Below are 15,655 nucleotides of genomic sequence, written 5' to 3' on the forward strand. Positions count from 1 at the left end.
AAAGAATCTGAGTTCTATGTGACATTTGGGGCCCTGAGGAGAAATATTTTCATAGAAATTGTCCAGAAATAGAGAATAGAGAACAACAGAGTGAAAACAGCGAGATCAGAGATGAAGAAAACAAAGTCACATGCTCAACAAAGTATAAAACCAGCTAGACAAAGAGCGGCTGATGATACGTAACGAATTCCGCAAAAAATCAAGCTGAAAACGTCACTTTGCACATCCCACCCGGACATACAGCAAATAAGAAATGCAGATCTGTGTAGAGATATTTCTCAGTCCTGTCACGCACCCCTTCGCCTCACCTACACGTCAGGAGATTCATTTTTGAGTTTCTTTCTTACACCTCCCCTTCTTTGTAGCGTATGTGTGACGAAATATCGCCTGGTGTTAGACCGCCCTGCGTTCAGTCTGAGGAGTTAATGACAGGGAAAATTAGAGGAGGACTGGAATTATGTACACTGTCGTTCTTCACCAGCCAATCACAGTCGGTCAAATCAGCCAATACAGACGGGTTGCAAAATCATAACCAATGGAAACATTGTACAAATGGTGCCTTAAAACACAATGCCCTTCTGAAGAGAGCAGTGAGAATTCAGCTATGAGCTGCTTCGTGATTCTGTTAATGGACTTCAGATGGCACACTCGTACCCTTTACAAGAAGATCTAAGAAGATCTTTGCTTTCTATGTTCTTGGTTTGACCCTCAGTTTGATAACCCTGGTCAATGATGCAGTTATAAGCTCACCTGTTCAGCCACAAAGCAAACATTTAGGTTTTCAGAGCACGTTCAATGCTATGAGAGTCTGTGCTTTTTAAACCAAGGGAGAGAAAGGAAAACAAGATTTTACATTTTATCAGTGACACTTGCTTGGAAAACTCACCACCGTGATGTTAGGATGTTGTAGGTGCGTATTTCTCTGTGGTAACTAGGGTGTTGCTAGCTGGTTGCTAGGGTGTTCTGTGTGGTTAGTATAGTAGTATCACAACTCACCTTGTGTTTGTGGCGCAACTGGTGCGTGTGAATATTAATTAAAGGGTTTATGGTTTGTCCAAATGAGAAATGAGACATTTAATGTTTGCCTGGAAAGTTCATCTCATTAAAAGATTGATGTTTATTCTGTTGCTTTCAGTTGAAAATACCAAAATACTATTCCGTGGAAAGTATGTCTTTGCAGGTTTTGGTGGCATTTTCCATGACTTGTGTCAAATGGGATTATCTCATGCTGGAGTATTTGAAGGACGGTGTAGTGAAATATAAACACAAATCTGTCTGGCTGTTGGTGGTGCTCAGGCGAGGTGACGCAGGCAGATGAGAAATTCGTCAAACTCAGGCGAAGGCTGGATGAGACGACTGGAAAATCCTCCCCCAGGCCTGGTGGGGTGCGAGAAGCAACCAACCGCACGATACACACATTTATAACATCTCCTGCTGCTTTTTTCAGATACTTAAATCAGCAGTAAACACATGACTAAAGTGTCGTTGTCAATGTCCAGCTTATTAAAACTGCAATCGTAACTTTTGCTTCTCTATCGCCATCTCTGTTTGAAACAAAATTGAAGGTTACTTTATGTTTATGTGTGCTGCAGTCAAATGACGTCAAACTGACATTTGCTTATGTATATGGAGCCTACACACATTCGGTGTTTGTCATATTGCGGTATTCTGTATACCAATAGTTATGTACAGCGTTATGCAACTCTAAAGGCTTGAGGGGTCTTCGTGCTCCCTGTCAAGGGCCACTTGGTGACACATTACACACAACTCAAAGCTATCTGCTAAGAGGTGTGGGAAATGCAAGGTTATGAAACTCTGGAGCTGTTTTTGGATTTAATTTAACCTTTGTTTGTGGTTAAAAGCAGACACAATGTGAAAAGGACCAGTGGAGAATGAAATGTGTTGCATGGCTTTCCTTTTAGAGATTCATTTTAGAATGTTTCATTGCGATTATACAGTAAAAGCAAAGCAGACGTAGGCATGCTAATTTTCTTTTGTATCCTATAAGCTGTATATTCATTAACACGAAATGTATTAATGAGTTTTAAAGGCTTAATCAAATCATTAAAGAAACGATGAACCGTTTCCGGTGGAAATTAAAGTTCGCTTCATATGTAGATGAAATGTGGAATTTAATTTGTGCATCAAAGACGTTTATAAATATAGATTGAATCAAGGCGATGAGTAATGACTTCAAACAAACCACATCAAATGCAGTAAATTCAACAGCTCATGCTAACCAGCCTCACAAATGAGGAGATCACATGTCACTGGTGGGGTTGGGATTCACATCGAAATGGGTTTGTTAGGTTCCGCAGGATTGTGCAGGGTTAGTTTTGGAGTCACAGCACTAGTTTGAGTAATATGGTGTTTTGAGCAACACTAATTATTTTTAAAGAGAAGTTAATATGTATTGCAAAGGAAAGTCCTTACTGTAATTATTACAGTGCAGGTTGCGCCACTACATAACATTTTTATTTTATTATTTCCTAATGAATCAGATGAAATCAAAAGCACATTTTATTTGCAGCCCACATCATGTACCTTACAGAAGACTGTACAGTAGACTATAGACTATACAGAAGATGACAAGATTGGGTTTGATTCTCACACTGTAAAAAAATGTTCAAAAAAGTGCACTGTAAAAAAATGGAAATTTTCTGGCAGCTGGGGTGCCAGAAAAATACCTTAAACTGTTTTTTTCATGTAAAATTACATTGTTCTTGTAAATTTATATGTCTGTATTTTCACAGGGTTTTTTCTGTTCTTGTAAATTTGTATGTCTGTATTTTCACAGGGTTTTTTCTGTATTTTAAAAATACATGAAAAAGCTGTAAAAAACGTAAAATTATTTTTTTACATTATTTGTGGAAAAATTTGTAAAAATAGAGGAAGTAAAAGTTGTTTTCTTTAAAATTACACCTTTTTACTCTGTGGTAAATAATTAACATTTATGTATTAAAAAATGTACATGTTTTCCAAATAATTTTACACCCAACATGTTGTCAGCGAACGCCACAGACCACTGACGAGTAAATTGCATCAAGGTAAGTTTAATAAACATACACAAGAATACAATACTCAGGGTAATAACATAGTAAGCTAAACAGAGACAGGACAACAATGCGTGAGTTCTTACACCGTGAGATGCAGCGCGGCGCAATGCGACACAAGACAATAAAATGCATTAGAACCCATTATAATTTTAAATTTTATCATTTTTTTTAACACGATGTTATAGTGTCCGGGTAATGAGGGAATCGCTGGCAGGTGCCGGGATTACAAATGAGGGACAGGTGTGGCAGCGTGAAGGATGATGGGTGACGTAGTAAAGGGGAAAACCAGAAGAACAAGCATGGGAACAGACGAGACTGTGATATGTGCATTTGTAGTCTTTTTTGTAATTTGGTTTTGGTTTCATTTTATAGTTATAGTTGTCATTTTTTACAGTATTTAAAAAAAAATATTTGAAAATGATTTAAAATAAAACTGTAATTTTTTTTACAAAAGTTTTTAAAGTGCAAGCACGCACGCTAAGTCACTACAAATCAAAGCGTGTATCAAATGATAAATGTAACATCAACTTAGAAAAATAAGGCCAGTGATCACTAAAATCTATTAGAAATTTCAAAAAGGAGAAAGAAATTTAATGGAACACAATAATCTGAAAGTGATATAGTGTGAGGTGGTGGTGAGATTGTGTGAGTGAGGATCTTTTAAAGCTGTACATCTGCTATATCTCGAGCAGTGGCAGCAGCAGCAGCAGCCGGGGGGAGTCATGCTTCAGTTCCCCCTCACAATAGTGAAAAGCTTTAGCGGCGCTCCGGCAGGAACACATGCAGCTCACGTCTCACCGTGTGACAATGGCAACATTTTTCTATCTATCTATCTATCTATCTATCTATCTATCTATCTATCTATCTATCTATCTATCTATCTATCTATCTATCTATCTATCTATCTATCTATCCATCCATCCATCCATCCATCCATCCATCCATCCATCCATCCATCCATCCATCCATCCATCCATCCATCCATCCATCCATCCATCCATCCATCCATCCATCCATCCATCCATCCATCCCTCTCTCTCTCTCTCTATCTATCTAAAGCTTACAGTCAGTTTAACCACAGTAAACAGGTTTACGATTATACCAGTTCTGGCTACCCAACAGGTGACCATTCTCTTTACAGTAAACCCACCGATCTGACATTTTATGATGGAGTTGATTTGAATGATGGCTATTATGATGATTATCTGGTCTAGTGTGTGGGCTAAGAAGCTTTCACCCACCGAAGTCACTTCACTTTCAACGAGATAATTGTATTAAAAACAGCCTCACACATCACAATCGCACAGTATAGGAGAACCAGAACTTTCCGACCATGTTTGGAGACAGCTGCATTCACTTGTGGTAAGACTTAAACTCTATTTCATTTCCAGGAATCCATCATTAAAACGTCACACATTGTTTATTCAACGCTCATTTGCTTTTGTTTGAACAGTGATCATCCTCATCACCATTGTTTAAACTTAACGTGTATTAATGTCAATCAGAACATTACACATAAGAGTTTTCCTCATCACACAGTTTTGATAGCTGATACACGCTAGAACAGTAGGTGTGAGGGGGGATATATCTGTTAAAAAATGTGTGTGTAAATTGAATAGACAATAGTTGGCCTACAGTAAGAGATGAGAGCTAAAAAAAAGTAATGGCGGATAGCTCAGCTCAGGTCTAGGAAGAATTTAACAGTAAATAGTTTACAGTTTTTCTCAGTCGCTTTGGAGCATTTCTCAAAACATTCCTAAAATTAGCTAAATAATATGTGCATTTCTCAGAAAAATTTGTACAAACTGCACAACATCATGGATTTCCTGCATGTCAAAATGGCAAGACCTTGTGTCACTGCTCGTGAACAAGACAGTCAAAATGTTTAGCCATGTTGTCAACATAACAGGTGCTTTATTTTTTGAGTATTTTCGGATGTAAACTATGGCTTCAGATGACCGCATGAATGTACTAAAGCAATTGCATCTTGTTCAAAATAATTAGAAACTACTTTTCTGATGTGCACAAGTGACAAGATGATGTGAAGGTTGAATAACTAGTTTTGAGAATTTCATTTCTGATCTGAGAAATGCTCCAAAGCGACTGAGAAAAACTGTAATTGATGTCTTACTTTTGATCGCAGATGTCGAAACTCTCAACAGACTCTCAAACCTGAGCACATTTTGAGACATTGTTGAGATCTCTTTTAAAACTTTAGGACACATTTGAGTTGCTGGGGTCACATTTTCGAAGTAGGAGACAAAAGCATGTAATTATACAGTATGTTGTATTCATTCTGCTGTTTCTGCCATGTATTCTCCTCTGATGTGTATATTTATTTAAACTGTTGTCAACTGATTTTGCTATCAACATTGTATATGAAGTATTTGTTATTTTCTAGTACAGCAGAAACAGAACTGCACTCTCATTTGACATGAGTTTATATTTCTTTCCATCCACATTATGTGAACATTCCATATGAGTAATTTTGTGTGATTTCAGGACCTTGAGAGGTTAATTATTAGACTTAAGAATGATTGAAATGGCCAGGGGAGAATGAAATGCTAATTGTAGTGTTGTTTTTCCATGTTTTTCCTTTTTTAAAGACTGTTAGTGAGCCACGAACACCATAGGCCAGCCTCTCTGCAGCTGTATTCAATGCAATGCAAAGCAATTATTGTCATCATGCAAAATGTGCATCCCACGAACCTTTCCTCATGCACACACTGAATGAACAGAGCATGTTGCTTTAAACCTGACATATACACTACGTTTAGAAGTTTAGGGTTACTTGTTTGATGATCTTTAAAACCTTTTCATGTCATGTTTCAAAATAGTTTTGTTGAGGAAAATTTAAGTTTCCCAGATTTCCTTCATTGCAGAGAAAAAAACTTTGGTTGCATTTTTTATGTGCATTTAGACAGTATGCATACACTCTTAAAAACAAAGGTGCTTAAAAGGTTCTGCACAGTGATGCCATAGAAGAACCATTTTTTGTTCCACTTAAAATTATTCAGTCAAAGGTTCTTTAAAGAAAAACCTCTTTCTTACCATTTTATAATCTAGAACCATTTTTCACCATAAAGAAAAAAGAGACAGAAAGGTTCTTCAGATGTTAAAGGTTCTTCATGGAACCATTTAGACAAAAAAGGTTCTTCTATGGCATCATGAAGCACCTTTATTTTAAAAAGTGTATGTAAAACAGGATTGATCAATGTTTTTGTTATACTTATTGTTTTTTTAATGGATAACATGACCAAATAACGAAGAAAAAGCTCAGAATATATGTGAACTCATTTAAATCTGTTTTAAAAGCACCCCAGCATTCCCAAAGTTAGAGAGAAAATCAAGCCAATGCCATCAACTGAACACTAAACATCAACACCAGCCCATGTTCAATCAGTCCACCATACAGCAAAACTATAAAACAGCCTGTAACTTTCCGTCATTTAATTGTAAAGATTTGGCCAGGTTATGTGGGCATTAGAAGCAATTGGATGTGTGATGTTATCAAAGTCAACTGTCAAAGCAGGTTATAAAGTTAATTTCAGCCAGTGTGCAAACAGTGGCGAGGAACCCAAAACTCCAGTGGAGAAAAAAAACCTTGGGAGAAACCAGGCCCAGCCAGGGGAACCAGTTCTCCTGTTGAGAGAAGCAGCGCGCGCGGAGCGGAAAGTGCTAAAACAAAGCGCATTTGGTGCTAAATAAAGATATTAGAGGATATAGCAACACAGCAAAATCACCAGTGTTAAAAAATTAACTCTCACAGTGTTTATATAATCAACACTTTGAGAGTGTGGATTATATATACACTCTGAGTGTTAATTTGACCTTTTTAACACTGGCGATTTTACTGTGAACAAAAGATAAATTACATAAATGTTCCTGAGAGCGCGCGATTCTCCGTTGTGAAGACGCACGGCTCAATTTAAACAATAGTAGTCAAATAGTCATATGTTTTAAATGGTTTATTAGGCTATATCTCGCGGTCCAAATGGAACGAAGCAATGGTCCGGATCCGGCCCGCGGACCGCCAATTGAGGATGACTGTCCTAGAGGTAGCATGTCCAGTGCAAAGAGCAGAGGCCCTAAAACTAGAGCCCTGTGGCACGCCGTACTGGACTTGTGATTTGCGTGACACCTCATTATTTATTGCTACAAACTGAAAATGGTTAGATAGGTATGAACAAAACCATTTTAATGCTACTACACTAACGGCAACATCATTTTCAAGTCTATGTAAAAGTGTGCTGTGGTCAATGGAGTCAAAAGTGGCACTTAGATCTAACAGCACAAGTAACGAGATGCAGCCACGATCAGATGCCAAAAGCAAATCATTTGTTACTCTGATCAGAGCAGTCTCTGTACTGCGATGTGCTCTAAATCCTGACTGTAATTCTTCACAGATGTCATTCCTTTGGAGGAAGGAACATAGCTGTGATGAAACAACCTTTTAAAGTACTTTAGAAATGAAAGGTAGATTGGATATAGGTCTATAGTTAGCTAAGGCCCTAGGGTCAAGTTGAGTTTTTTTGACAATGGGCCTAATTACAGCCACCTTACATGCTTTAGGAACATATCCTAATGACAGAGATGAGTTCGTTATACTAAGCAGAGGATCTATAATTTCAAGGAGCATCTCTTCCAATAAATTAGTATTAGCATGCATGTTGTTGATTTAGATGATCTAATGATTTTAGACAATTCATCCTGTAGACAACAATTGCAGTTGCTCCTTAGGGGAGCTGATATTTATAGTCTGATCATCTTGCGTCACCACTTGTTGCTTAGTTGTAATCTTTCTCTGCTATTATCAATTTTACCGCTGATGGTTTGTTTTTTATTAATTTAGCCACTGTGTTAAATACAAATTTAGGATTGAGCTGATTTTCTTCTATTATTGATGAAAAGTAAATCTAGACGTTTTTAGGGCTTTCCTGTACAGTATGTTAAGATACTATCCTTCCATGCTATACGAAATGCCTCTAATTTTGTTTTCTTAAAGTTACGCTCCATTTTCTGGGCTGCTCTCTTAAAGGTCCGGTTGAATGCACAGTTTCTGCCAATCTCATATTAATCTTGAATACCTATAGGGGTGGTTTCCCAGACAGAGATTAGATTAAGTCAGGACTATGCCTTAATTACATTAGGATATTAAGTAGTTTTTACAAACATACATTACAAAAACATTACTTCGAGCATTTTGAGACAAAACCATGGCACTGATGGATTTTAAGATACATTTTAAGAAGAGCAGTCTGTTTTCAGTTTAGACAGCTCTAACATTTATTTTAGTCTAAAATTAGTCTTAATCCCTGTATGGGAAACCACCCCATAGAGTAGTATTGCATACTTCTTCGAAGAGTATTTAGTTTGATCACATCTATAAAAGATAGATACAGCTGTACGATTATTTCCGAAAACAGACGACATCCTGGGGGTGTGTGGGGGGAGGAACTAAATCGCGAGCACACAATAAATCATCGCATTTGCCCTGCATAACTGTTGATTCAGTATAAATTGGTGTTGTAAACATTACGCACGTAGGTGCCGATTGCCAACAAAACACAGACATATGACTTAGTTTCACTTACAGCGTGCGGTTCCTGTCCGGCATCTTTTAACGCCGGGACCGCTCCATCTATCAGTTTCAAACGATCTGCAAATCCAGCATTATATCCACCGTCTATATAACATCAATCATTGAAATGCTGTGAACAAACAAACACACCTCAACTTCTCTCACTATCGCAAGAGTAACGAGCTGCAGGCCCACAGCGCAGCCAATCTTGATGGTAAGCAGGCTTTTTCGGGAGAATTGGCCAATAAGGGACTAAGAAAAGTTGTTACGTAACTTTCCGAAACCTATACGAACCCTGGGGGAGTGTATCGAGCACAGAAATACTACATAGTTTTTATTTTATTTTATTTATAAAGCACAATAAAACAACGGTCGTTGACCATTGTTCTGTACAATACTTATAAATAAAAACACAAACAACATAAAACATAATAAAAAAATACAAAGAAACAAACAAGCTCCAAAACAGTGTTTCACTACTATCTTTAATATTCTTTAGGCGCAGAGGAGCAAATGTGTTTAGTGTTTCGGAGAAGACAGAGTTAATATTTTCAGTGATATCAATCAGTGGATCACTCCTGAAGGTTTGGTGTATTTACACAAGTGTCATGATTGTTTCCATACCCGGGCTGTACTGAGGCAGGTGTTGATTCAAATGGCTTTGCCTCAGGATGACAAGCATGTCAAATTCATCAAATCCCCCAGCACTGATGGGCCAGCCAAGGTTAATTTACTCATCAAAACTCCATATTGCATTATTTTTTCCAATGTCCGATTTTAAAGATTTTTTAGTGGCTATTTTCCTTACGAAATAGATTCATTCGAGGGGTGTGGGGCGAGAACCAAAGGGGCGTAAGTGACATTTTGGGTGAAATGAGCCCGATGAGCTCTATTTACTGCCAAAATGACACAAGTGAAATCTTGTGAAATCAATTTGGTCTTATTCATTACAAGCCAAAAGAATTATCATTGAACATACTAAGCCAGTTGGTGCCAAAAGGGCATAACTGTATTGTAGAGAAAAGCCTGTGGATAGAAGACGATTCAAAATGGCTGAAACATTGGTGCCAAAAATGCGCAAGTGACATTTTATTTTAGTTTTCTTCTGAACAAATGTTTATATACTGTTCAATGAGTATAGTGTCATCCATGTGTGTAACATCTTTATTATAAAAGGTTGAAATAAATACACAAAGTCAGATGAAACTATGGTGTTTTTGTTTTGTTTTGGCTCTTCTGTAAAATTGATGAAATGTCACTTACGCCCTTCTGGTTCTCACCCCTCGCATTGCACTTTCCTCAATATCCAATAAAAAACGAAAAATATTATTTTGCTCATATTTTTCATCTGTCAGGCATGTAATTGTTTGATTGCACAGAAAAGTAATAGCACTCTGTTCCTCAACAAGCTGTATAATTTCAAGCATAAGAAAATCATAATAAAATCATACATGCCGAAGTGCAATGAATTCATTGAATGAAGGACATGAAGCCAAAAGTTTAGGGGTGGCTTTGTTGTTTACACCGTTTTTAACTGAAAACGTATGCATTTTCACCATTTATTTATAGTGGAACGAAATGTCGTGCCTCACAGGATCACAGTGCTACATAAATTCAGACATACAACAGTGGAGTAAAACAAGAATAAACCTATACACAACTAACCTATTCAAACTAACCTACTACTGTACTGCGAGAGTCTGGCTACAAATATATTATATATATGCAAACACTACAAATAAATACTGTACATAATTATGACGTACTTTGCATACATATTACATGTTCAGTTTACTACACGTCTGCTACTCTGTGTAAAAGAATGCATGTGTGCGTAAAGCAACCACAGCTATTTAAAAAAAGGCAGCGGCTATTTGCAGTTTTAAGTGTAAATAGCAGAAGGTTCTGTTTACACTAAGTGAGAATAGCAGCATTCCTTAGCGATATGCTATTTACAATAAGCGAAAAAAGTTGTATTTTCTTTGGATTAACTAGAAATAGTAGTTAGATGCTATTGGTACTTAGAAATAGTGGCAGACGTTACTATTTGTACCTCAGTATTGTTGTGGATTAAACACAATGCAATAACAGAGTGTAAATAAATTATATTCATAAAAAATATTAAAATGATGGCAACTTATTGAGATATTAAAGCCCTACACCTACCCCTTACCTTACCCTAAACTACTATTTTTAGTCTTAAATCAATTTTATTGAAAACAAATGCCGTTATGATCTGTAATGTGATAGAAAAAGGTAAAAGAGCGTTTTCAGCAAAAGGTGGATTAGAACCCCGGTATACAGTGCCAAAGCTAAACAGACTTTATACCTTACACCAGGAGTCTTCAACTAAAATTGCTTGAGGTCCAGTAAACGAACCCTCCTTACCAGCCGAGGTCCGGACAATTAAATACCTCAAAATATGAATAGATTTTTTTTATATCTATACGATGGCATAACAATGTCTGACAACAATATAATGAAGGAAAATGTGCAAAATGCCCTAATCTCTAAACCTGCACTGAACATACATTCATTTCAACATTAACAACTTTAAAAGAAAACTAAAGTGTTGTTTTCTGCTGAACTGAGATGAACAAATAGCAGCATCAAGTTGTGACTGATCATCCTCTGATAACATTTCAGCTCTTCTTGTGGCTGTTGCAGCTGAAAGGGGGGTTTGTTTAATATTTTCTTTTAGTTCATGTCTTTATTTTCCTTCTAAAAGTGTTTCACAGAAGCCTCCATGCACTGTGTTACCTTTTTCCCATCAGTAAAGGGCTTGTTGTGTTTTTCTAAGATCCACTGTATTCTTAGGGTACATTCATATGCTCGTTGTTGGGCGGTAAGTGAGGGAGGAAGGACCCGTGTAGATCGCTCCTACTGGGCTTTGAGCTAATATATTTTCCGTGTCCTTACCTCAGACTGCTGCGGGCAAGTTTCTTCAAAGTGTCTATGTCTAATTTCATAATGCTGTTTAAGGTTTCCACTTTTGACAACCGCAACAGACTCCGAGCAAATGAGACAAACCGGCCTCATGCATCTCGATGCAGGAAGAATAAATTCATCTCGGAAAACATGATTTTCAGCATCAACTTTTCTAACTTTTGAAAAGGACATTGTTTTTCAGTCACTGACTGTTACATCTGTCTGCGCGCTGTGCAGCGAGTCTGTCTCGGCTCTCTTCACGTAGTCTCGCGTAGCCGGATCGTGGGCGTGACGTCTGAGGCTGAGACTACTCTTCACTCAACGACGTCTGTACGTAGCAACAGTGCGCATATGTTAACTGTCCGTGGCGCCGTAGGACCCAAACTACTACTGAGCGGACCTTGATGTGCCTGCTATAAATTTGATTGTATTAGAAAATAATGTTAGGCGTTCATTTTTTTTATTATGTCAAAAGTCTTTGAGGTCCGGACGGACGCATCTCGCGGTCCGCATTCGGACCGGAGTCCGCTAGTTAGTGACCCCTGCCTTACACCAACGGAGTCACTGTTGAAATGGCGTCGTTCTTACACTTTCTCTATTACAATCACATATTGGTGGGCGGAGCTAGTGCAAATAGTCTCTGCCAACAGGTTTTGACTAAGGGATACAGCTACCTCCACTGGGCATGCGCACTTCAATACCGAATAATTTTTGTCTCACTGAAAACAGCTGATTAATATTTTTTTATTATTGTTTGATTAGGTTTAGGGTTGGGGTAGGTGTAGGCGTTAGCTAATTTATTTATTGTAATTATATGGTGAGATTTTGCACCACTTCCGGCCGTAGCTGTATCCCTTCTAGCAACAACCCTGCCAACAAGGCTCGGTGGTTAGGGCATGGCGCTAGCAACTCGGAAACAAATGAATAGTCTAAAGCAATGTAAGTCGCTTTGGATAAAAGCGTCTGCCAAATGCATAAATGTAAATGTAAAATGTAAACAAGGCGGGCTATCTGTACTCAGTGTAAACAGACACTCTGTTAAAAAAATGTCTTACAACACCATATCAAATACATTAAATGCTCTGCAAAACCCTAGAATTGCACATTTAAGAGGCTGTACCAGTATGTTTTGATTTGGAGTCCAGTACAGGTAATCTGTCTGTCTGCTTCATTGTCTGCATTTGAGGACAGATCTGGGGGAGAGTGAGTGAGACACAGTCCAAGTAGGTTGTGGGCTCAATGCCCACACTAATCATGGGGTCATTATGGACTCTGCTGTGTCCCCGCCCAGAGGATGGCCCGCACCATTTGTAATCCAACAGAGCAGCAAATGAGGCACTTTAGCTGTGGTAACTCAAGCCTGGGAGATCCAGTTGAGGGAGCACCATTTAAGTAGGCCGATCAAATTGGACCCATTTAGAAATGAAGGCCGTCAGAGGCCAGAGACAACCGAAGTAGGTGGGAGAGGTGTCAGGGTGATGCATGACAAGGGGGATCCTCATGGGCCGGGACGTGGACGACTTCATACATGGAGTTATTGATTGCCTATGGTCCTCCCATCAGCCGTAATTGATGGCCCTCTTTATGGAGGCTGAAATATCAGTACTGGCTTCTCCTCACTGATTCCAATGATGGTGTTTGCCTGGGCTAGTCATACTAGAGAAAACGCTAAAGACAGAGAGAAAGAAGGGAAGAAAGACACAAGAAGTGTTGAGAAATGAGGATGAAGGGAGTCTTTGGATGCACCAGGCAAGTAAGCAGCGTGGCATGTGGTGTCTCCTCTACCGTGAAAACTGAACCGTGGGGAAAGGAGGGACTTAATGGCCACCACAGGAGCTTCCTAATAACCTGACAAAACAGAGAAGAGAGGCAGCCATGAATATTTCACCTTTCTGCAGCTTTTCAGGTATAACACACCATCTCTGGAGCCCACACAGATAAACACACAGATAAATTTTGGATAGCAGCCACTAGTCGACTGTGAAAGGCTACTGAAATTGATTGACAGTATAAGAAGGCTGTCTGAGTTTGTCCAATAATGGCAGGATTTAATGGGGGTTGAATGCTGTAACTTACTGGACATCCAGTCAAGCAAACAGAGAATGGAAGTTTATGAAGCAAAGTAAGTCAGTTTTGATTGATGTAGGGAAGAGCAGAAAGGATTAACGGCTCTCATTATGACAAATCTATAAATCAGGACATTATAGCATCTCAGCAAAAAACCCACTTCTAGTTTGGTAGTATTGACTGTACTCTATTGTCGTGGTTCTTTGGTTCTTAATCTGCATTGTTACTACTGTCATTGTTTGCTACTGAATCTTATCATCTACATTTACATACATGCGTACATATCTGTATGAGTGGGTTGTCTGTATGCAACTGTCCTGCACTCTGAGTTTGCTCACAAGCAGTGTAAAGTGTGCAAATGAACTAAATTAACTAAACTGAACACGGGTCATTGGCTGGAAGTCTGATGCACACAAAATTGAAAATATGGAGTCATTCTGATTAATTTGAATTCTTCAGGGATCCTGTGTGTTCCATTGTTTCACGACCAACCTGGAAATGAAGTCAAACTGTGATTGGTTGTTTTACATCTCAGTCAGATAGCCTCTTGGGTGGTCCTTGGTCAATGAATGGAGTTCAGACCTTGTGCAGTCTGGCTATGTGAGATTAAACTAAACTCAACTTCTTTTCTTATACGTTAATTCAGAAGGAAGCTAACCTCAAATTTTAATTTAAGTTTTTTTCTATAATGGTTTTTATAGTTTATTAAAGCAGTTGTACAGAAATTGTTTAAACAAACATATAAATATATAAAGTTAATCTTATATATTAGTCAAACTATTAAATACTACTAAATCCCTTTTAATCTGGGGTAAATCTTAAAGACATAAATCACCAAAAAGTAAAATTTATGTAATAATTGATTCACCCCCCATGTCATTCTACACTGTAAAAAAAATCCAGTAAAAATTTGCGGGAGCACCAGAAATAAACTGTAAAATGAAAAAAAATGTCCCTGTAAAATCACGTTTCCCCGTTTTTCTTGTAAATTTGCTGTCTTTTTTTGTAATTTTACGGTATTTGACCGTTTTAAAAAAAATTAACTATAACAAATATATATTTTTCGGCAGCTGGGGCACCAGAAATAAAGCGTAAAATAACATTTTCCCTTGTAAAATGACATGTTTTTTTTTTACATTATACATGGAAAGAATTCTGTAAAATTCTTTTTTTTACAGTGTACGAGTTTGACTTCCTTTTTACATCTAAACATAATGGGAGTTATATTAAATAATCTGGTTCTTTTTAACTTTGCCATTGAATGAGGTCCAAGTTTATTAAGCTCTAAAAAGCACATACATCGTAAAAAATCTATAGGACTCCAAGTGAAACAATACGTTTGTGAGAGAAAAAGATTTTGAGCTTATTAAGTGATCATAATGTTGCATATAACTCTGACCAGACGGTAAAAGACAGCCCTGCATGTGAGTTTGAATATGGCAGCCTGTTAAATTTACATTTATGCATCTGGCAGACGCTTTTATCCGCTCTTATTACATTGCATTATACTATACATTTTTTGTTTGTAATTATGTGCAATCCATGGGATCAAACCCATAACCTTGGCAATGCTAGCGCCATGCTCTAACCAATGAGCTACAGGAAAGCGAAATCTCATTGGTTCTAGCGTGTCTTGTGACCTGTAGTCATAATTGGTGGTTCTGCCTCACCTAGTCTTGGATTTCCTGGTCCTGAGGCAGAGCCATGGCAAAGCCTTTGATTATGTGTGGGTCCAGTGTCTCGTCATTGGCCCCGCCCCTCTCATTTCATGTATTGCTTCCCTGCTGTGTCTAATGTTTCCCACCTGCCCCTCGTTATGTTCCTCGTTGTCCTCGTTGTGTGTGCTATGTGCCTTGTGCTGTACCCAGTAGTCTTGTTATTCGTCCAGCTTCAACCGTCTTTGCCCGTTCTTGTTCCCGTCTGTTGCGTCCTGTTGTGCTGTCCCGTCGGTCTCAGTAAGTGTTCAGTTTAGTGTCAAGTGTTGTTTATTTAGTTTAGTGTTCCTGTTTAGTCTGTGTTATTA

General features: G+C 38.2%; 1 protein-coding gene across 2 annotated transcripts in view; it reads left to right on the forward strand.

Annotated features, from left to right (window-relative positions):
• Positions 1-4,391: 4,391 nt before the first annotated feature.
• The window catches only part of myo3a (myosin IIIA), a 105,869-nt gene continuing 94,605 nt past the window's right edge, over positions 4,392-15,655 (forward strand). For both annotated transcript variants that reach the window (XM_057323110.1, XM_057323111.1), the window contains exon 1: positions 4,392-4,418. The gene's annotated coding sequence lies outside the window, so the exon portion shown is untranslated. The remainder of the gene's footprint in view (positions 4,419-15,655) is intronic.

The sequence above is a fragment of the Triplophysa rosa genome, linkage group LG23 (genome assembly GCF_024868665.1).
Source record: "Triplophysa rosa linkage group LG23, Trosa_1v2, whole genome shotgun sequence".
NCBI lineage: Eukaryota > Metazoa > Chordata > Actinopteri > Cypriniformes > Nemacheilidae > Triplophysa > Triplophysa rosa.